Genomic DNA, 25345 nt, shown 5'->3' with positions numbered 1-25345 from the left:
GGTGAGAATTCTTTGTTTAGCTCTGATCCCTATTTTTTAATGGGGTAAGAGCTATCTGGCTTTGAATTCTTTATCACCCTTTGAAAGCATGTAATCAGGACTAATATCTGCAGCGATGTTGACCATTGGTTATTTTCTTCAGAAATTTCTTTTTGTTTTATTGAGATGTTTCTAAGCAATCTAAATACACGGGAGATGTAGAATTGCAGCATTTTAAAAAAATTAAACTGATTGATATTGTAATTTGCATTACATGTGTGCTTGTACTTTTTCCCATATGAATGGTAATTAAAAATAAATAGCATTCAGCAGTTCCCTTAAAGACTTTGAACATAGGCATCAACCTTCTCTAAATTAATATTTAAAGTTGCATATCACAAGAGAACCATCCTTGGGAGATTTACATGTGGTCCTTTGTTAATTCAATACAGGAGAATTATACATGAGATCTAAACTTTTTTATTAGTCCAAATAATAAATATAACATATATATTAAAGATATGGTAGATTTCCAAGATAGATAATATAAACTTTCTTTGGAAAGAATTCAGCTAACATGTGATTTTGTAATTTATCTGTATTCTCCAAGATAAGTAAATGCAGCTGTAGTGTACAACTTTTAAAGAGTAGCATAATGGATTACTAATTGACATGCAGTTTGCAATTTGAGCTTCTCTCTACTCCATTTCCATCTCCTTGTGAATTCCAAGTAATGCTCTCAGGTTGGACATACTTAGTTGCCCTCTCTCTGACCCCATCTCATTCCCTAATTTGTTTGGTTTGACTTGACACCCCTTTCTTTTTAGTAGGAACTAGGTGATTTAGCCTCTCTCTCTCTCTCTCTCTCTCTCTCTCTCTCTCTCTCTCTCTCACACACACACACACACTTTGGCAGTGAACATTAGTTATCACATGCTATAAGTCACTCCCCAAAGTAATAATGCTATCCATAAATTTTGACAGATAGTAGGCACTGCTTATAATCAATCACAGGGGAAATAATTGATGTTGATTGAATCAAATAAATATGATGTTTACAGAGTGGTGACCCTGTCAATCAACTTGGAGAAAAGAAATCTACAAGATCTGAAGAAACAAAGTCCAGAATGTCTTGCTTTCTATTTGCTTAGAAAAGTAAAATAATAGTTTTTGCTTTAAAATTGATTCTCTTTGCAACATGGAAAAGTATAAAGCTATGCAATAAACATCCTAACTAATATCTGGGTCAATGCATATTTCTCATCATACTTGTCTTGAAAGAAGTCTTGTTCAACTTCCCATTACATAAATAATATCAAGGCAATGAAACCTTAAAGTAAATTAAGACTTTAGTGGGTCAGAAATCTCACTTTTCTACCTATACTTAGTCCCACGTTATACACACACACACACACACACACACACACACACAGATATAGATATAAAGATACAGACAGAAATAGATTCTGACAAAATTACTTAGAATTAAATCTATTTCAAATTTATTTCAAAATTTAAATTAATTGCTCTAGAGATAGCTCAGAGAAATGTTTGTCATAAAAGTAGGACGATATGACTTAATAACCCCAGTAACCATCGTGGAACCTTAGTACACTCTACACACCTGTAATCTCAGGGCTGGAACAATGGAGGCAGGAGAATTCTTTAGATTTACTAACCAGATCTTCTAGCTTCATAAGTGAGCACTAGACTCAATGAAAGTCAATCTCTCAAAAGATATGATAAAATAAAAGTGCAACTTGAGAAGATATTATTGCTACCTTTAGATTTATCATGTATGCATATACCCATGTGTACATACCCATAAACACATAAGCATGGACACACACATAAAGTAAGCTTGCCTTAATGTGCTTTTTTAAAGGGCTACTGCCTAGACTGCTTTGGAAGACTGTTCTCATGAGAAGTGAAATTTTCATCAATTATGTTGATTGAACTGGAAATAGTGGTTTGATTCCACCCCCCCCATGCACAGTGAACTTTATATTGAATTATTGCTTACATAGGATGCACACAGTAGAATTATTGTGACCATAAAATGCTGATGGTTTTCCCTCATTCTTGTGTGTGTGGTATACGTGTGTGTACATACTTGGATGCATGAGAATATGTGTGTGCACATATCTGTATATGCAAATGGAGACATTAGGTTGATTTGGGAATCATTCTTTGTCATTCTTCCACCTTATTCACTGGAGAAAGATATCTCAATCAAACCAGAACCTGCTGTTAAGCTTAGTCTTGCCATGCAGCTTGCTCTGAGGATCCTCTGTCTCTGCCCTCCTATGGTGGAACCACAGGAGGTCCAGCAGACCTACTTAGCATTTATGTGAGTTCTGAGTATCTGAACTCCAGTTCTCTGGCTGGCACTTGGATCACTGAGTTACTGTGATTATCCCAAGCCCCTGACAATGAGTTTTGTTATACCTGTTATACTGAGAAATGCTCATGAACATTGACTCTGAAATAAGAAATTCAGTCAGAAACTGTATAAAGAAAAAAAAATCATTAGTTTTCATTTGTCATTTCAGCTAGCTCCAGGGAAACTGCTTTCTGTTTTGCCTTTTTATTAATTAACCATATCCTGAGCACTAAAAGCAATGAGTCATTGGTAAAATGCATCTGTTTTCTTAGAGCTTCATGTCTAGTGTGATCATTTTGTACTCAACAAACCACAAATTAATTAGTCATGTTATCTAAGGATATAATCCACTGCATGGGGTAATATTAAAAATAGTTTTTACTTTAGTATATAATAGTTCAACTAAAACCCATTGTGTTTTACTGAAGGAGGATGATATTATTGTGTGTACTGTTTTCATTTTCTAACCGGTAACTGTGTAACTGAAATCTATTTATAAGTCAAATGTCAAGTAGAGGTTCAACACGTGAGCATACAGGGCTGGGATAGAAGCTCAGTCAGTAAAGTACTTGTCTTGCAAGCATGAAGATCTCAGTTCTATCCCCAACCTCTTATGAATCAAATCTAGATGTCTTGACACATGCTTGGAATTGCAACATTAACAATGTAGAGACAGGAAAAAAATTGCTGGGAACCTCTGGCCAGTTTATGCAAACTGGTGAGCAACAGTTTTAGTGAGAGACATCTCAAAAAATACTGACAAACACACCTGATGATGATCTCTGGCCTTGACAACTGTTTGTATCCACTTGCTCATGTACACAAATATACAGACAGACACACACGTGCACACACACATTCACAGAGAGACACTAACATGTACACACAAGAGACAGAGAAGATAGAGTGAGTATATTGTTCGCATTAAGAAGACTAGTGAGTCAACCTGGCAGCATTAGTTTAATTAACCTCTGAATTTTGAATCATAAATTTTATGTCTTCATAGTCCAATTTGTTGAGCAGAGAAAATAGTTGTAGTTAATGGCCCTTTCAAGTAGGATCTGTTGATAGGAATACTGGTACTGGTTAAAAAGCTACATCAGTGAACAATTTGATCCCATGTCTCCTGCCCACCTCTGTGTGTGGGGGTGTGGAGGGGGGAGGTGTTTCAACATAATCATAGGAAGTTAAATTAACCTTGGGGCCATGATGTCTTAGAAGGTACTCTCGCTTCAGATACGCAAATATGAAGACTTTTCCCTTTGAAACTTGTGTCCATAGGCACAGTTCTTAGCAAACTCTCTTCTGGGACAATACTGCTCAGGTTGTGGATAGTCACAATAAACATTTTCTTTCAGGCAACTTTTATTTCTTCCACTGGCTTGTTTGGTAGAAAACAGACAGCATAACTGTAAAGTCCTGCTGTGTCTATAAGCAAAATGTAATATGGTTGATCCTTTGTATCTGCCCACATCTATATATCATTTCTAAGGAAGCAAGCAGTGTCAGACAGAAACACTGTTGATTATCTCATGACAACATATTATTTCACATGTTCCTTTGTACAGCCTATAATTCTGACTAGAAGCCAAATGCCTTGTATGTAGAATTTAAAACTTAAAACAGCTTTTCTTCTTCTTTTTTCTTTTTTTAAAGAAGTGAACTTACTTCCCATCTCAATGCATGTGCTGCTGTGATTCTAGGTACCATACCTGGCATTCTATCTGAGGACTCCTTGTGTGCTTACTCACCACTCACAGTTAAACTTTATGTCTAGCTCACAATATCACAAATCTTGTGGAATTTGATTCATCATATAGGAAAATGAAACTAAGAAATTTTCAGGAAAACAGGTAGCACTGGAAAACAGATTAGATGAGGTTACTCAAATTCAGAAAGGCAAATGCAAACTGCCCTTCTCATGAGCAGGTTCTAACCTCTAATCCTATAAAGGCCAGGAAGCTAGGGAGGGGCCCCGAGACTGGAGATGAGATGCTCCATGGATGCAAGTTAAGAAAGTAGAGAAAAAATGGAAGAGGGAACAGCAGGGCCAGGAGTCAACAGGGAAATGGGGAGCAGGGAAACAGAGTGGGAATAGCCAGGATAATTGATCAAAGGTGGGTAGGAAAATATATGACAAGTATATTAAAATTCCACATGGAATCCTACTTATTTGTGAGTTAATTTACACAATAAAAATTAAAATAAAAAAAAGCCATGCCCACTAAGGAAAAAAATTCCCTACCCTTGAAGATATTTAACTTATTCTTTCACAGGCTCCCAAAAGTGCCCTACAGTTGTTATGGAACGTACTACTTGGTTTTAGGAAGGGCTTGTTTTATTAAATCTGTTTTGTTGTTTACACAAATAGCAATTTTTTTTTATTGATGTGATAGTTTGGTGTCATATTTTACTATGTATAAACTGATTGCATAAAAAGTGTGCTCCATTTTGTATGGCTTAATTTGGTGTTATTGTATATAAAAGGCCCTTCTTTATAGATAATTAGTATTCATTTAAAGATAGGAAAAGAACAGGGAGGGGGATAGAATCCACTGTTTAGGGGTTGAGACAACCATTGCTCTTATGAATAGTGGTTAGCAGGATGACCTGTGACACAAGCCTCACTACCAGACTGTTTCATTGTATCTTTCTTAGGAAGCTTGATTTTCTAGTCTTCTGTGATTTACATTCAAAGAAGACATGGTGTATTCCTATATATCAGAGTGGGGATAGTCTTTCTCATGGTGTTCTCATGGTGTTAGATAGCTAACAGTGGAGCTAGGATTTGCCTATGTACCTTCTGAAAAGGGACTTGCGAAGTTCATTTCCGCAAATCATAGCTCTGAACATATTCATTCATTGTCATTGTTGACTAATGCCAATGCAACTAATTGGGACTTTACTGTCCCCATGGCAATCATTTACTTAACAGGAGAGTGGAGTAGCTTAATTGTTTACCAGACTTTGTTTCATATGATTGAGTTCCGGTTAGGAAGATCATTTCCTGGCAGAAGAAGGACTGGCTGAAGTAGAATATTTTAGCACTTACATTTTTATTACATTTATTTATTGAGTATCTATGTGTGTGTTGTGTGGTGCATACCACAGCATGTGTGTGGGGCTCAGTATTGACTTCTAAGAGTAAATATGCTTCTTCCATGAGGTCTCTGGCGATCACACTATCAACCTTGGTCATAAATGCTCTGCTACACCACCTCATTAGCCCATAAGCAGTTTTCACCGTGCACACTCTGCTTCAAGTATTATAACCTTGGATGTGTGGCTAATCAAGAATATAGACAATAAGGATATGAACACATGCCTAAGAATTCCCAGATAACTGGGAATCAGAATTTTACACTTAAAAACAATACAGTTTAAAATAACTATATTAGGTGATCCTGTATAATTAAAATTGTATGTAAGCATGGAATTATTTACAACACGAGTTTCATAATAAAATGACAATAGTGTCGACTATTGGTAAGACATTTATGAAACAAGAAGATTTCATAAGTTCTGTTCCCTTAAAGTCACTGAATGGTTTAATTGGTCCTTATTCTTAAAGATAGGTCTCTAATCACACTGTTTCTTTGGCTATGAAGCCCAGTGTTTCCCATGTCTGCAATGTACTCATTTAAATTTAAATGTAATGTGCTGCTGAGAGGAAGATTCAAGACCATAGCAAGTAGTGCCTTAGCCAAGTAATAGAGAAAAGTGAATTTCTCCTGAGCAATCTTGTATTATCTTCTTGTTCAGTATCTGGTGGTACTTTCTGAAATTGAATTTCCTATTTTCTTTCTTAACTCTCTTCAGTTGCTATTCAAGTCTTCAAGTATTCCCTACACTGAGACTAGATTTTTTTTGTCTCTGTATAGGTCAAGAAAGATAGTTAATACCTGTGTCTTCCTTCATTTCTGTTGTTTTTTTACTGTGATGTAACATTAGAAGATGTTGAAGCCTTATACATTTTCCTATATGACTTGATTTATGATGATCTAAACTGGCCTTTTCTACCCTTTGAAAATCATCTCCAAAGTTCACACTTGAGAAGTTCATAATTGAGTTACCACAATGAAATGCAGAAAGGAGAGAGAGAGAGAGAGAGAGAGAGAGAGAGAGAGAGAGAGAGATAGAGACAGAGAGAGAAGAAAATAGCAGAGAAACTAAAAATTCCCCCAAACCACCTCTTAATTCTTTAAGGAAGTCTATGATTTTTCTATTACATACTGTTCAAAATTGTCTTCATTGGACACAGACGTGACTATTAATTCACTTTATTGAAGAACAATGACTGAAATAACTTTCCCACCCCTGTGCTCCCTTTTCTTTCTTTTAAGTTTTGTCTTTTGAGCACTTCCTACAGGAGTACTCACTCAGCATCACTCCTACTTCCCTCCTCATGAACCCTAAAGTTTCTGCTTTTCTTTCTCCTTTTCCCTGCCTCTTTCCTTGCCTCCCCCCTCCCACTCCCTCCCTTTCCCTATCACTTTCTTGATACAAGATCTTATATAACCCAGGCTGTCCTTGAACTCTTGATGTAGCTCAAGGATGGCCTTGAATTTTTTTGATCATTCCTTACTACCACCCAAGTGCTTGGAATACAGACGGGAGTCACTACTGCAGTTTACAAGGTGCCAGAGAGCAGAGAAAATGGCTTTGTGAATGTGAACCAAGCATTTTATCTACATAGCCTTATCCTGAAACCTCTTATTGTGCAGGGACTCATGTATCTATGAACTATTTCTAGTGATATTGATGATTAGAATTTGTATAACATCAGAATAAACTTTTCAAAATGTGAGGAAAGAAAACTTGAATTCATAAGAAACAAACTAGCCAATTTGAATAGTGAAAATCACCAATCAGCAAATGACACATAAATGAAAAACAAATCTACATACTTCAGTTTATTCATAATCCTGCCTTGATATTTTCTCATTTTTTAATTATTTGAGAATTTTTTACAATGTGTTTTGATTATGTTCACTACCCCCTGTACCCTTCCCATATCTGCTACTATTCCTCTACCTCTACAACTTAGGATATTGTTAGAATAAGTTGATTTTTTTAAACAAGTAAAATTTGTACTCTCCATTTATTCTTAAATATGTGGACTTCCAGTGGAATATGTTCATCCCACCATGTGCCATATCCTTGAAGAAAGGTGTCTCCCCATCTCTCAACAGCTATCAGTTGGCAATGAGTAGCTTCTTAGCTAGGAGTAGGGCTCAATACCCATCTTCCTTCTCCTTGGTGGAAGATTGTACAGATCTTGTGCATATTGTCACAATACTGTAAGTTCATAGGTGCAGGTTTCTTTTTATGTCTATAAACTCTGTGGCCTACATATTTCTCAGCTTTCTCATTTTAATACAGTCTGAGACCCAAGTCCAAAAAGTGGTATTACCACAGTTAGAGTAAGTGTATTCTACTAAATTAACAGAATCTAGAAACTCCCTCACAGACACACCCAGAATTCTGTCTCCTAGATAACTATAGATGCTGCCAAGTTGACAATATGAAACAAAGCAAATATATGTACCCCATCCCTTACACTATCATAAGAGGGATAAAAAGTCAGTACCTGAACCTCTGGCTCTCTTGTCTGCTCAATTCAGTGGCTTAGGGAATGATGTAGTTGACATTTTCCAGGCTCACTTTGTTTGAGCTTTGAGCAGAATATTTGGCAGCTTCACGAACATTGTGCTTTTAATATTAACTGGGTGAGTGTGGGTCATGTTCCATCTTAGATGAATATACATGAAGTAGTGGAGGAAATGAGTCCATTCCTCCTGTATTTAAGTTCTCTACCATCAGAGACCTTACAGAAGAGGTCAGATGGATTTTTGTGTTAAGAATCAGTTGAATGTTACATTCACTATGGGGAATAGCAACATTCTCCAGATATTAATGTCACCATTAAAGTAATTGCTTAGTGAAGATCTGTCCCCAGAGTTTCATTTCCTGTTAAACAACCAACTTTTCTCGTCACCTTAGTATTCATCTCATTTTTCATAAGCAGCATATAAAGAACACATTAATCTTTATAAATGTCTCACTATATTTTTATCCCAAGGTTAGTTATTGTCATATCTTTTCAACCAACAGCCCTTTCCCTTGACATGATCACTTATTTATTGATGTCTTCAATAACTTCCTGGCTTTAAAGAAAAACCATCTGTTTTACTTGAAGACACTATCATTACCAGGAAGCTAAGGCAAACCTAATTAAGGCACATGTACCCATATGCACTCATTATTCAGCCAAGGGATCCACAGTTCTCTACACCATGGCTATTGCACTACACTGTAGCTCATGGTTGTCCATGATGAGTAAAAATGGGTAGTTATTTCTGAGGATATGAGGTTTTAAAAAAATTAAGTAATGTTGGAAATAAAACTTTCATTCTATGATATTTGATCTTTTAATTAAATAGAATGTAATTGGATAGAAATATGCATTAAAATAGGCTATATGTATAGTGTATTTATTGCATAAAGATGGAAAATATATTAATCTTATCAAATATTATTTTGTGGGAAAAGAACAGAAATGTAGCTGAGTGGCTCAAGATCCAACCTCTAAGAGACCTTGGTTTTAATTCTCCACACTGAGTAAAGCAGGCATGGTGAAATAAAACTGAACTCTTAGCAATTAGGAGATGGAAGCATGAGTAAGTGTGCAAGTAAGTAAGTGTGCAAGTAAGCAAGTGTGCAAGTAAGCAAGCGTGCAAGTAAGTGTGCAAGTAAGTGTGCAAGATGTCTCAGGTCATCTTCAATTACACAAGAGAATTTGAGGGCAGGCTGGAATATGAGAGACCCTATATAAAAAATAACTATTAATTCATTGAAACAAACTCTAAAATTGTCTGACAAAAGGGGAAATATTTAAATAAGAGATGGCTTTGCTGAACAAAGTACTGAAATTATATATATACTTTAAAATAAACATTTGAAAAGAAACAATTATTAAACAAATTGTATTGAACAACTATAGTATGAAAAATAGATTCCCATTTCAAATTGTTTGTAAAGATTTCTTTTAATTTTATTTATGTGTGCATATAACACATACACAATGCATATAGATACCTATAGAGGACAGAAGCATGTGTGAGACCACCTGGATAAGGAGTCAGAACTAGTTGTGACCTGCTGCCTGATATGGTTGCTGGGCCTAAACCCAAGTCTGTGCAAGAGCAGCAGGAGTCTTATTCACTGAGCTTCACTGCAGTTTCAATTCAAATATAGTGTTAGAGCAAGAAATGGTGGAGTATACATTCAATTTCAACATTTGGGAGACAGAAATAATGGGATCTTTGTGAGTTTGAAGTCAGCATGGCTTACATAGTGCATTCCAGGCCAGTTAGTGCTATATTTCGAAACTCTGTTTATTAAAAATAAAGTAAAAAAGCAAAACCACAACATAAACACAATGTTAGATATACTGAAGTGATAATGTTATCAAGAAACCTAACAATAACTAATTATGTGATGGTTTCTAACAGAGAGCTACTGTAGTTGGTACTTGTTTGAAATCAATTAGTAAACAACTTTTAGAAAAACAATATAAACATCTGAGATTCCTCTGTAGATGACACATACAAATTTAAAAGTCAAAATGGTAAATTGATTAACAATGGCATTGCACCCTTAAAAAACAAAAACAAAAACAAAAACATATAATCTACAATATAAAAAAAGTATTTCATTATCAAGAACAAGAACAAGAATAACAAAAAATCCTCTGAATAATAAAGAGTTTGTAGTAGGCATAGAAGTATAGCAAAGTTATGGACATTAAGTTTCTTGCAGCATAAATTTCAGTGAGTAGTCAGCACAGAAATATGCTTTTTTTCATTTTTTTGACAAATTATTCAATAAAAAAGAAAAATATATTTAATAGTAAACATGTTGGTATGTTCTGATAGTTAAATTTACTTCCTCAGGTTACACAAAAGTATCTTTTAAAAAAACTAAGACTTCTCTATCCTTTGAATATATATATGTATGTATATATATATATATATGTATATATATACATATATGTATGTATATATATATATATCACAGTTTCATTAAGATTATATTTACTATAATTATATTAATACTTGAAAATTCCTTCAACCCACATGAATATTATTTCACCCTTGCCTCACTTTCTCCCACTACTGGAATCTAACACTCTTGTAAATCCCTTTCTTATATTTTTGTCTTAAGGTTTTTGTCTTGTGACCCATTGAGTTTAAACAGGGAATTCTATATGACCATAAACTTCTAAGTATTCGATGAAGTTTGTTTTTGGCTTACATGTAAGCATACAAAGACAATGATGCTCTTCCAGAAATCACAAATAGTAATTAGCCCACTAGAGTGATTTGGTCTTGTGAGTCCCTTTCTAGTCCTTGATTGATTGATAGAAGGCCTAGGCTTGCATATGCCTGGCTCAAGCAATGGTCACTGCTCTAAAGTCACAATTGCAGTGGCCATATCACTACTAGAATGTTATGCTTCATAATTCTTCTCACTATCTTCTGACACTTTTCTTTATGCCTTGCTAATGTCATCCTCTTCTTTGTACTCCTCAGGCTAAGTAGAATTTAGGTTGGGCATTTGTCTTTCACTTTGCCCTAAATTTCTTTCTACATCAATATGCTGGAAGGAAAACTAATTTATAGGGAGTGAGACAATGTTAGAATTTATTTCTGAGTAAATTGAAAGCCTATTTACGCTGTCAGTAATTGACCTTTAAGAGCTTTCAGGTTACCCAACCACATATTTTCAAATCATGGTAAGTGGGAAATAGTTTAATGTCAATTGATGTAGAAGTTGCACATTTGCATTAATTAGTGGAGAAAGGTCTGGCACGTGAAAATATTTTAATACGAAAGGGGGTCATTTTAAATGAGGTTCTGCTTTGAGTTAGAAATATACCCTAGTGAAAGTTACATGTCCTGTGAGAAGCATTAGGATGGTGGATGAAGAAGTACTTTTTAAAGTAATATGTACAAAGCCCTGGGGTCAATCTCTCACACAACAGAGCCCTGATAGGACCACACACATGTAACCTAAACAACCGGGAGGTGGAAAAAAAATTCAAGGTAATCCTTGGCTATATAACAAGTTTTGGGTCAGTTTAGGCTACTCAAGACAGGTTTCTTTAAAAATTAATCTTAGAAAAAAAGTAAACTGGAACATCTTTGAAATAAATTTTTCCATTATAGTTAGTATCTTGTACTTGAAAAATGTTCCAAGATTTAGGTTTTTATAATTTGAGTTATTGGTCCACCATTTTTGTTAAATGTAAACATGGCACATAAAACATAGTTACGCAAAAAGTCACAGTAGGAGATCATCTCTTATAGTTTAACAATGTTGCTAAAAACATAGCAAAATTTCCCCACTAGGTTTTAAATATAAAAGAGCAATACACTATGTGAGACTATCCAGTGCTGTTGAAAAAAGCATTATGATAGTATATATACAAAATTATGATAGCATGATAGACAAGCTACTATTATAACATAGTATCATGATGGCACAATAGGTCATTTCCATAACAAAATGTGACAATGTGGTAACACAATAATCTATTGTTTTGTAACAATAGTGCTTTGTGATGGCATAATAACACATTGTTATGGCAAAATATCACATTTTCATGTTATAATAGTTCATGGGGATGGCATAATAATGCACTGTGATTAGAAAATAGATCACTTTAGTCATTCAAAAAAATCCCACGATGGCTCAGAAAACAGTTATGATGGGAAATTAGGATATTGTGATGGCACAGCAAGTGCATTGTGATCTCAAAACAGGGCATAGTAATGACACAATAGGGATCTTTTTTGATACTCTAAAGCATTATGAACCCACAACATAGTACTATGAATTGAAAGTAGAGCACTGTAATAGCCTACAAGAACTCTATTCTCACACAATGGAACACTGAGTTGGCAAAGCAATACACTGATATTAAAATGGTGGTGCTGAGATTTTTGATGTCACAACAGAGCACAGTGATGTCACAACAAGGTGGAATGATGTTACAATAGGGTTCTATTGTGCAAAAATAAGGCATTATGATGGTATAATAGAACATGGTGATGCTTGAGAAACATATTGTGATGAGATAACAGATCATTGTGAAGCATTGTGTAGCACTGTGGTGTTACAGCAGAGCTTCCTAGACCACAGTCATGGCATATTAGGTCCTCAAAATGATAGAAATCAGAAGTAGCACAACAGGACACTGTAATGATACAATACAGCTCTGTAATAGCACAGTATAATATTGGACACAATATTGTCATGATACAAGAATTCATTGTTATGGCCTAATAAGGCACTCTGGAGTCAAAACTGGGCAAAGTGATGACACTTTAGGACATTGCGATGGCACAACAGGTGACTTTGAAAGCACACTGGTGCACAACAAAGTTCTACAATAGAACAATAGGGTACAGTAACAGTAGAACATTGTTGAGCATGAAGAAACACAACTGAGCATTGTGATGGCACAGTAGAGAATTTTGGAGGCACAATAGAGAACTATACACATATTAGAAAGCTCTGATAACGTAATAGAGCATGGTCTGTCACAACAGGACATTAATATGACAAAATAAGACATAATGATGTCTCAAAAGTGTACTGTGTTGGTTCAACAAGATATTGTTATGGTAGAACACACCATTGTACTGGCATATTAAGCCATTTTGAAGACACATACAACATTGTGATTTCAATGGAGGTACAGTGATGGCAAAATTGAATGTTGTGGTGGCTCAATGAAGTACAATGGTGGCACAATATGGTATTTTGTGGGCACAATCGAGCATTGCTATTGTATAATATGACACTGAAATTATACAACAATTCATTGTGATAAAAGAGTATGGTTCTATGAAAAAATTGTGATAGCCAAATAGGGCATGGCCACAGTTAAACAAAGAAAGCACATTTAATACCACAATAGTCACAGACATGGAACAATAGAGAGCCTGATTGGCACAATAGAGGACTTGAAGGCATTACTAGACATTTTGAATAACAAAAACTATATGCACAAGTCACTATGGTGTCACAAGACAATATGTTTATGCAATAGGTATTGTCATGACATGACAGAGTGCACTAAAGGTATAATTGGGTAATTTTATAACATAATAGGGCAATGTGTTTTTCTAATAAGGGACTATGATGGTTTGGTAAAATATGGTATAATTAAGCAATATAACTGCATAATAATTATACTGTGATGTCACAACAGGGCATGGTATTGATATAACACAACACTGTGATGAGAAAACAGTATACTATGACATCACATTACAATAATACAATATTGTAGGTTATTCTGCTGTCAAAATATAGTACTGTAAATTTAGGTCCCTGTTCATGGGTTATTGTTTTGGTAAAAATAAGACATTATAATCATACAGAATGAGATTATGATGATGATAAATTAGTGTATTTGGTTGGTAAAACAAAATCTAAAATACTACACATACAATTTTGCTATGTATACATGTATATGTACATATATAGTATGCATACATGCACACAAACTTTAGTATGTTTTATATTATACATACCACTTGCAATTACATTAATGGATATTGTTCTATAATATGGTAATGAATACAGAAAAGTAACATGGGCATTGTGATATTATAATAGGGCACAACGATAACATAATAAGACACTAATGCATTTTTATGTCATAATGCAACATTGTGATGTAAGAGTGGCCACTAATATAACAAACTGGGGCACTTTATGTCAAAATACACCACTGTGATATCACAATAGGACACTGTGATGACATACAAGGTTAATATTAAGTTATGCTACACTGTGGTGTCTAAAATGGTATTGCATTGCTACAATAGGGTAGGGTATTACATAATAAGTTACTGTTTTGTCACACTACAACACTGATATCATAGTAGAGTACTATGATGACACAGTATGAAAGTATTGTATTAGAATACAACACAATGATATCACAATAGTGTAGGCACTATGATAGCATCATAGGGCACTATGATGACACCGAGATGTGTGTCAGCAGAGGATTTTGATGCCACCAAAAGATAGTTGATGTCAAAACACAGTACTGTGATTTTTAGGTAGCTCTTTCTTGTTCACTGTTATAAAAAAATAAGACATTATGATCATGCAACATGGGATAACAAAGCAGGATGTTTTGTTAGTATAACAAAATACATAGCATTCAATGATAGTATTTTAACAGGGTTGATATTTATGAAGGCATAACAGGACATTTTCCTGAGATGACAGTGGGTTCACACAATAGGGCAATGTATATCACAATAACAGGGTACAGGGATTACATAATAAGTTACTGTTTTGTTACACTACAACACTGTGAAGTTATGTCATGTGACATAACAATAGAACACAGAAATATTATACTAGGGTATTGTTAAGTATTAAACTTAAACTGTTATTTCACAATAGAGTACAGATATATCAAAGTTCTACAGAGTTGTCACAATGTGGCACTGTAATGACACTGTAATATTAAGTCCTTTTAATACACTTTGATGTCACAATAGAGCACTGTGGTGGCACAGTACAACACTGTGATGTCACAATAAGACATTGTGATAATATAACAGGACACTGTGATGTAACAAACAGCACTGTGATGTTACAATGAATCACTGTGATGTCACAGCAGGGTAATGTTATATCAAAATACATTGTGTCATTACAATGAGGAACTGTGAAGTCACAATACAACACTGTGTTGTCATAATAGGGAACTGTGATGTTGTGGATCACAGTGATGACATAATGAATTACTACTGCTCTGATACAATACACAAAACTGTGATGTCATAATTGACCATTGTAATGTCACAATAATGCACTTTGATGACACAATAGGGCACCATCATGTCAAAATTAAACACTGTGATTTTAAATACAATAGGGCACTCTTATGTCATAAGAGAATACTGTGATGTCATAGTTTGGAACTGTGATTGCATATTATGGCAATCTGGTGTTTTATGTTACAATACAACATTCCCATGTCACAGTCAGGTACAATCAGTGAGATATGTAAGCAAAGCAATTTGATGTCACAATATGACACTGTGATTTCAAAACTTGGCACTATGACTTTAATTCATGGTCTTTTGGTCAGTGTTATGGTAAACTAAGACATTATGATCATACAACATGAGATGATAATAACAAAATAGGATATTTTCTGAGTTCAAATTTTAATTTACTATACTATACAAACTACTTCACTCTTGCCCTACTATAGTAGGGTATAGATGTAACATTAAAGGATATTGTGCTATGAAGTAATGGCATGTGGGCACTGTGATGTCACAACAGAGTATAATGATAGTATAATAGGGCATGAATCCCCAATGTGGCATCACAGTATAGAGTTGTGATTTAATAAAACATCTGATGATCTTTTTTGTTTGTTTGTTTGTTTTGTTTGTTTTTCGAGACAGGGTTTCTCTGTATAACCCTGGCTGTCCTGGAACCCACTCTGTAGACCAGGCTGGCCTCGAACTCAGAAATCCACCTGCCTCTGCCTCCCAAGTGCTGGGATTAAAGGCGTGCACCACCACACCCGGCTTAAAATAGGACATTTGAATGATATAACAAAAGTCTATGTTAGAAAACTAGAGCACAGTCATGGCATATATGAATTGTCTTAGGGTTTTATTGCTGGGAAAAGCTACCATGACCAAGGCAACTCTTATAAGGACATCATTTACTTGTTCAGAGGTTTAGTCCAGTATCATCAAGGTGGGACCATGCATGAGTCCAGGAAGGCATGGTGCAGGAGGGGCTGAGAGTTCTACATCTTTATCTAAAGGTTCCTAAGAGAACACTGGTTCCCACATGGTTAGGAGCAGGGACTTAAAGCCCACCCTCACTATGATGCATTTCTTCCAACAAGGCCATACCTCCAAATAATGCCAAGTATGGACCAAACTACCACATGGATATTATTTTTACTTGTGTGATATATATGAATCCATAATTGGACATTTTCCTGAATAGAGAGCAGTTTGGGTTTACATGGTAAGTCACTTTAGTGATTTGAGTGATAATTGACCCATATGTACTTTGAACTCTTAATCCCTAGTTGGAGGAAATATTTAGGAAGTATTAGGAGTTATGGCTTTTTAGGAGAAAGAGTATCACTGACTGTATGATTTAAAAGACCATCCATTCCCAGTGAGCTCTCTTTCACCCTCCATTACCCCCCCTCGCCTATTATCTTAACAATTAAGTTCACAGGTATTGATACACTTCTATTTTTGACTGCTAACTGTCATACTCCCTACCCCAACGATCATGGACTCAACCTCTAGAACTCTTAGCAAACTACCAAATTAAATTCTGTCTTTTCTAATTATCCATTGTCATGTTTTCTCTTTATAGCAATAGAAAAATAATTTAACATAGTGTCCCACCTGGGGATCCATCCCATATACAGTTACCAAACAGAGACACTATTTCGGATGCCAACAAGTGCTTGCTGACAGGGCCTAATATAGCTGTCTCCTGAGAGGCTCTGCCAGTGCTTGACAAATACAGAAGTGGATGTTCATGTCCATCCATTGTAAAGAGCACAGGGTCGCCAATGGAGAAGCTAGAGAAAGGACTCAAGGAGCTGAAGGGCTTTGCAGCTCTATAGGAGGAACAACAATATGAACCAACCAGTACCCCGACAGCTGCCAGGACTAAACCAGCAACTAAAGTAGAGGACTCATGGCTCCAGCCGCATATGTAGCAGCAGATGGCATTGTCAGACATCAGTGAGAGGAAAAGCCCTTGGTCGTGTTGAAGGCTAGATTCCCCAGTATAGGGGAATGCCAGGACATGGAAGCAGGAATGAATGGGTTAGTGACCCCTGGGGGAGGGCAGATGAGATAGGGGAGTTTAAAGAGGGAAAGAGGAAAGGAGATAACATTTGGAATGTAAGTAAAAGAAATATCTAATAAAAAAAAAAGAAAAGAAAACTAATTTATGCAAGCACCTTGGCACAATAGAGCACTGTGTATAATCAATTGCTAATTATAATGACAGTATAGGGCAGTATATTTGCACAGTATGTCCCTATTATTTTTTAGTTGACTTCTGTAATAAGTTTGTAATGTAAGGCCTTGTGATGCAAAAATATGGCACACTGATGGTATAAAAGCACTTTTCTGGCACAACATATTATTTTGAAAGTATATGACATAAAGATGGCATTATAAAGCTTGATTTCACCAAAGAGCAGTTTGCTGGTGTAATACACCTGGTGATACAACAATAAAGCATTCTGATAGCAAGACAGATGAGGCCGATGGTACTATAATAGGACATAGGTATGGTACATCACAAATAGGTATGACATTACTGAGCCCTGTTGTGTCATATTAAGAAACTGATAGAAAAACAAGGCACTATTGTGAGACAAGGGACTTTTGTTAGCATAACAGGTACAGTCATAGCACAGTAGAGTACTGAGTCCTCTGATGGCACAACAGGGACTGTGAGGATACCATGGGGTACTGGGAAAACACATTGGGACACTGTAATTATAAAACAGATTCCTGTTATATCATACTTGGCAATGATATTGTAGGGCATGGTGATGACAAAATTAGACACTTCAATGACATAACAGATCCCTGCAATGTGGTATTAGGGAACACTGTTGTTATAAAAGTAGACTGCAATTTGACAACTGGGTAGTGTTATATGTAAATAGGACACTCTGATGACACAGTGGGGCACAGTAATGAAAAGTAGGAAAGTGATGTCTGAATAGAAAGCAGTAATGACACAGTAGTGCATTGCGTTGTAACACTAAACACATAGGGTCCAAATATATCACCATAGAATATTTTTATATAGCAATAGGTTATTGGAATAATATAAGAGTTGATATCACAATAGGCACTCTGATTACACTAAAGTTACTGTGATATCACAGTAAGGAACTGTGATGAAGAATGGGTCACTCTGATATATCAGGATGCAGAATAAGACACTGTGATGTAACAGTGGGCACCGTGATGTCACAGGATGTCACTATGGGAACACAATAACACCCTTTGATAGTACAATAGTACATGACAAAGTAGAACACTGGCTTGGCACAATAGACCACTATTACATCACATTATGATAATGTAATATCACAATAGAGCATGCTGATGTCACAGTAGGGCACTGACACATAGTAATATAGGATACTGATGATATTGTTGGGTTCTGTGATGATATTGGACACTGAAATGACATACAAAGCTTACTGTGTTAATACAATATGGCGCTAGTATATCTCAACACAACACTCTAATGTCACAATAGTGCACTGTGCTGACACAGTAGATTCTCTCTATGGTGGCTCAGTAGAGCACTAGGACACTACAGTGAACACTGTGATGAACAAATAGTGTTCTATGATGATACAATAAGTCACAAACATATCACAATATTACACTGCTTTATAACTAAAGAGTTAACACAAAAGGATATTCTGATGCCATAAAAGAGCTCTGTGGAAACACCAGTAGGACACTAAGGACACAATAAGTTTCTGTGATAAGATAATAAGGCACAGTTTTAACACGATATGTCACACTATGTCATTGCAATGTCACAGTAAGGTACTGTGGTGAAGCAGTGTTTCTGTGATATTCCAGAATGGCACAATAATATATGATAATGATACAACAGGGCACTGTGATAACACATATGTGCATTTTTGTCACAAGAACTCACTGTGTTTACTCAATAGGACACTTTTGTCACACAACAGGACACTGTGATGACAAAACATATTTCTATGATTTTATTCCACAATAAAGGGCCATTTGATGACATTGTAGGGTAAAATGACTTAATAAATCCTTGTGATATTTCAGTTGTACAAGTTAATATATAATAGAGCACAGTCATGTCATGAGAAGATAGAATGACAAAATATGGCAAAGTGATGACAAAACATGGTAGTGAGTGTCACTGAGATGTCACAGCATAGAACTTTTTAAATGTATTAGTATTTACAAGTACAGACACAATAGGATACTATGATGACAAAGAAAAAGGGCATTGTGATATAACAGTGTTGCACAGCTGAGACACAATTGCATGCTGTGATATTACAACAGGACATTGATTGTCTTTTATGATAGTCACAGCAAAATCAAACATTGATAACACAACATGAGATAGTAATAACAATTCATGATATTTGGTTGATAACACAGTTATTCAATTACAGGTTAGTATTTTGATATTTGTGATCTCTATGAATACATAATTCAACATTTTTCTGAGATAATAACATATTTTTTCAGAAAAATGCACTTTGGTGGTTGGAAGGCAGTTGGACCTGATAAGTTCTTTTATTTGAATTTGTGATTCCTAGTTGGTGGAAATATTTGAGAAGGGTTAGGATGTGTGGTCTTCTTTGAGAAAGTGTGTCACTGGGGGAGGGGGTATACTTTGAAGATTCAAAAGCCTATTCTCTCTCTCTCTCTCTCTCTCTCTCACTCACTCACCTCATGGTTGTTGTCTTAACAAATAAACTATTAGACATAGATCCAGAACCATTTTCCTTCCTTGCTGCCATAGTCCCCACTATAATGATCAAGGACTTACCTACTAAATTAAATGCTGCCTTTTGTATGTTGCCTTGGTCATTTAAATAGAAAAGTAATTAAGACAGGCACTTTCATTGCACAATAAAGCACTGTAAATGTTCAATGATCATTGTGATGGTAGGCTAGGACACAGTGTTTGCACATTAATTCACCATGGGGCTGCAATAGAATACTGACTTAGTGAGCTAAATCACTATGATGTTAAAATCTGGCTTGTTAGATGTACAATAAAGAGGTTTATGGAACATGATATTATTTTGGCCCATATGGAATAATGATTTCACAATTAAGCTCTGGGATTTCACCATAGAGCCATTTCCACAGTACTCCACTGTGGTGCAATGGTACAAAGCTTTGATGGTAAGGAAGCATAGGGTGATGATAGAAAAGTCCACTGTGATGGTAGATAGGATTTCTTCATGGCACATTATGTTGTCAGTATTCAGGACTGTTATGGCATATTAAGGTACTAAAATGGCAAAACGATACTGTGATAAAAAGAGTCCTCTGATCGCACAAAGTGTAGTGAAACCATGCATTAAGGTGATGTGATACACAATTGAGCATTGTATGACACAGAACAACATAGCAATGACACATCAGATACCTCTAATGCCATGCCAAGGCTATATGGCCTAATTAGCTCTGTAATATCACAGATGGGCATTGTGATGACAGAGTTAGGCATAGTTAGTAATGTCACAATAGGGAACTGTTAGAATATAGTAGGACAATGTATTGACACAATAGAGCAGTTTTATGTCACAAAACATATACCATGAACAGTGTCATGGTATAACAGGGCACTGTGATGCAGCAGGATACTAATGACAAAATGTGGCATTGTGATGACAAAATAGGCTATGTTGTTGGCACAATATGGCACTGTTCTGTCACAACACAAAATGGTGGTGTCACAACTGGACACTGCTATATAATAGTAAGATATGACCCTATGATATTACAATAGAATTACAGTGGAGCACTGTAGTAACCCACTATGATAATATGATGTCATAATTGGGCACTTCTAGTTCACATAGGATACTGTAAAGGAAGAATAGGGCACAGCAATGCTACAATTGGGCCCTGTAATAACAGAAAAAGGCATTATTGTGTCAGGATAAGACACTGTGATATTACCATAGGACACTGTAATTAATCTAGTAGGAGACTGTGATGACATGATAGGACACATTGACATTGCAGTAGGACTCTGGGAAGGCATACTGATGATACAATAGCGTACACTGTTGACAAAATAGTGCACTGTTAAGATACTATTGAGCATTCTGATGACAAATAGGGCATAGTAATAACAAAAGCAGGTTGCTGTTGCCTTACAAGGATACTGAAATATCATGATAAATCAGTGTTGTGCTACAGTCAGACACTGTGCTGACATCATGGGGGGGGTCTCTTGGGTCAAATAGGACACACGGTGGCACAATAGAGCACTATGTTGACAAAATAGGACACTGATGTGTCACAAAGCCATATTGTGATGTCAAATAGGGGAGTACTATGTAACATCAAGACAGTGTGATGGTATCATGCGTCAGTGTCCTAATAAGCTAGGATAATGTAATGACACAGCAGGGCATGATGATTTTATGGTAAGACTCTGCTATGTCACCATTGTACATTGTGTTGTCAGAATGAGGCACTGTGATGTCACAGTAGGGTACTATGATCATGATAGGGTACTATTATAATAGAGTGGGATATCATAAATATATGGTAGGGCACTGGGATGGTCCAATATGAAAATTTGATGATACAGTTAGTCATTGAGATGTTATACAACAATTTTTTGGAACAATAGGAGACTTTGATTGTTCTGTAGAACACAGTCATGGCAATATAGAACATTATGCTGGATATAGAACAAAATGGAATGGCGACAATAGTTGATGGCATTGGGTTGATATAACAAACGTCATCGTTGGTATTACAGAACAGAGTAATGGTATTATTGGGTAATACTTTAACAGTTGTAATTTCTATGCATAATTCAGCATTTTTCAAAATGATAGAGTAATGTGTTTGTAAAAATAAAGCACTTTAATGGTTTGAAGTAAGATGTATCTCCTTGGGATCTTTTACTGAAATTCCTTTTTAAGAATATATATTTTTTATTTTTAAGAAATATTTTCTTTTTTAATAAAAATATTTTTCTCATACAATATATCATGTCTACAGTTTCCCCTCCAAAGTTCCTCTCAGTTCCTCCCAAGTCCTCTCCCATCCTGATTCACTCATTTTCTGCCTCTCACTAGAAAAGAATTCACTTTTCAGTGGTAACAACAAAATATAACAAAATAATATATAATCAGATAAAAGAAAACTATCACATTGAATTTGTACAAGGCAAACTAACAGAAGAATAAGAGCCCAAAGAGAAGACACAGGAATCAGAGACCCAATCATTTTTTTTTTCACATCAAGGTCAAAAAATAATACTAAAATGAAAAAAAAGGGTATAATAAATATGCAGAGACCCAGGAGTAGAACTGTGTAGGTTCAGTGCTTGCTGCTTCATCCTCAGTGTGTTTGTATGAGCCTTGCTCAGTTGATTTAGAGGGCCTTACTTTCCGTTCCCTCTGTCTCTTACACTCATTCTGACTTCTACAGGATTTTCTGAGCTCTAAGAAAAGAGATTTGATCTCTCCATATAGAGCTAAGATCTCTTTCTGTGAAATATCTGGTTGTGGGGCTCTGTATTTTTCCCAATGTTCTGCCAAAGAAAACTTCTCTGACAGTGGCTGGAGAAGACCCTTATCTATGAAGATAGCATAATATAATTAGGAGATTTTTGTTAATACTTTTTCTCCCAGACCAGAAGTATTTTTATCCCAGGTATATGAGATATCTAGTCTCTGGTTCTTGGTTACCTAAGAAGTGTTGGGTATAGAGTCCATCTCATGGAGAAAGTCAAATCAAACTTTGCTTGGTTTCTCCAACAAAATTTGTACCATTGTTTCCCTAGCCAATTTTCCAGACATCACAGATTTTAGATGAAAGGGTTTGTGCATAGATTTGTGTTTATATTATTTTTCTGTACCCATCAAACTACCATCCCATTAAAAAAAAAGATACTAGAACATAGAGTTCAAGGTCTGATGCAGGCACCAACTCAACCTCTCCATGTTTAATGAATTGTGTAGATGTTGTCTTCAACAATGGGGCTTTGCTGGCAGTTTGTGGAGCCCAACCTACTGTCCTGGCAAAGATATCAATTGTTTTGGGATTCTCCTTGGACCTTCTTTGGCCAACAATAAACACAATTGGATGTAACTCAATGTAGCTACTGGGAAGCTTCACTTGGTGACAGGAGGTGGCTAGTTGGAACTCCATTTGCCTAGTTGTTTAGAGACTTCATGAGGTCCCGTTCAATATATTTTAGTATGTTTCTTTTGAAGTAACTTTTCATAGTATTCCTCAAATGTCCCTCAATTCTAGCTCTCTCTGCCTCTCAAACTTATCTACTCTCCCTGCCACTACCTACTCCTCCCATATCCATCCTCTCTTCTCTCAGTACACCCATAGAATCTATTCTATTTCTGCCTTCAAAGAATACAGATACATCCTACTAGTCCCTTCCTCAACAAAAGCAGTTCCTACACTGTGAGTGATAACCCTTTAGCAAACCTTTATCTCAAAAATATTCACATTATGATTCATAACAGTAGCAAAATTACAATTATAAAGTAACAGGAAAAATAATTTTGTAGTTAGGGATCAGCACAACATGAGGAACTGTATTAAAGGGTCACAGCATTAGGAAGTTAGGGAACCACAGTTTTGTACCTAACCTCTATGGGTCTGTGGATTGTAGATTGATTATTATTTAAGAGTTAACATCCACATGTAAGCAAATATATACCATATCTACATTTTTGGGCCTGGCTCACTTTACTCAGGATGATTTTCTTTTTATAGTTCCACCCATATGTCTGCAAATTCATGATGTCTTCTTTTAACAGCTGAGTAGTACTCCATTCTATAAATGTATCATATTTACTTTATCTATTATTTTGTTGAGGAAGATCAAGGTTTTTTCTAGGTTCTGAGATTAAATAAATAAAACTACTATAAACAGTGAGCAAGTGTTCATGTGGTAGGATGAAGTATCCTTTGGTTATGTGTAAAAGGGTGTTCTATGCCTCATTCTTGCCAGCATAAATTGTCAATTCTGTTCTTGATCTTAGTTATTCTGAGAGGTGTAAATGGAATCTTAAAATAGTTTTGATTTGCATTACCCTGATGGCTAAGAATGTTCAACATTTTAGTAAGTATTACTCAGCCATTTGAGATTCCTACATTGAGAATTACCTGTTTAGATCTATACCACATTTTTAAATGGCATGTTGTCAATGGAATCAAATTTAAGACCCAAACATAAATCCACACATCTGTGGACACCTGATTTTTGATTAAGAAGTCAGAAATAAACACTGGAAAAAATGTCGTATTCAACAAATGGTGCTGGTCAGACTAGGTGTCTGCAAGTACAAGAATTTAGCTAGATTCATACTTATCACAAAACTCAAGTATAAGTGTTTCAAAAACCTCAACATAAAACCCATACACTGAGCCTGAAGAAGAGATAGTGTGGGATAGCTTTAAATACATTGGCACAGAAAAAGTTTTTCTGAACAGAAAACTGTTAGTTGAGGCAATTGGATCAACAATTAATAAATGGGACCTTATGAAGCTGAAAAACTTCTGTAAGGCAAAGGACACCATTATCATCATTTGAACCAAGTTGCAGCCTAAAAAATGGAAAAACAATTTTATCAACTTTGTGTTAATCATAATGGCAAAAAATGTACTGTGATGATAAACAGAATTCTCTGCAGACACAGTAGGTACAGTCGTGATACATTAGGGTAATGCGATAATAAATTAGTGGACTGTAATGATGCAACAGATCACTTGATGGCATATTAGTGCAATGTGAGTTCACAATAAGTCAATCTGATGACAAAAGAAGGTCACTGTGATGCCACAAAAGGCAATACGATGGGACCATGATGATATAATAGGGCACTCTTGTTATACAGTAGGATACTATGATGACAAAAGAGGGCAGTATTATGATGTAATAAATCACAGTGCCAAAACAATACTGCCCCATGTCATACACACAGGCCCTGTGATATCACAGTAGGAAACTACATTGACAAAACTAGGCAATTTTATGTCACAAAAGAACAATGTACCGTCATAAAAGGCCACTGTAATTATATAGTAGGATGCTTGGATGACACCCTATGACACTTTGATGACATAACAAAACACT

The 25345-nt window shown here is 35.7% G+C and overlaps 1 protein-coding gene across 4 annotated transcripts in view; it reads left to right on the top strand.

Moving 5' to 3' along the window:
* Dpp10 (dipeptidyl peptidase like 10) overlaps positions 1-25345 on the top strand; it is a 1458922-nt gene that overhangs the window by 1264680 nt on the left and 168897 nt on the right. The window lies entirely within an intron of this gene.

The sequence above is a fragment of the Mus caroli genome, chromosome 1 (assembly GCF_900094665.2).
Source record: "Mus caroli chromosome 1, CAROLI_EIJ_v1.1, whole genome shotgun sequence".
Taxonomy (NCBI): domain Eukaryota; kingdom Metazoa; phylum Chordata; class Mammalia; order Rodentia; family Muridae; genus Mus; species Mus caroli.
This window is presented reverse-complemented; position numbering and strand designations above follow the sequence as displayed.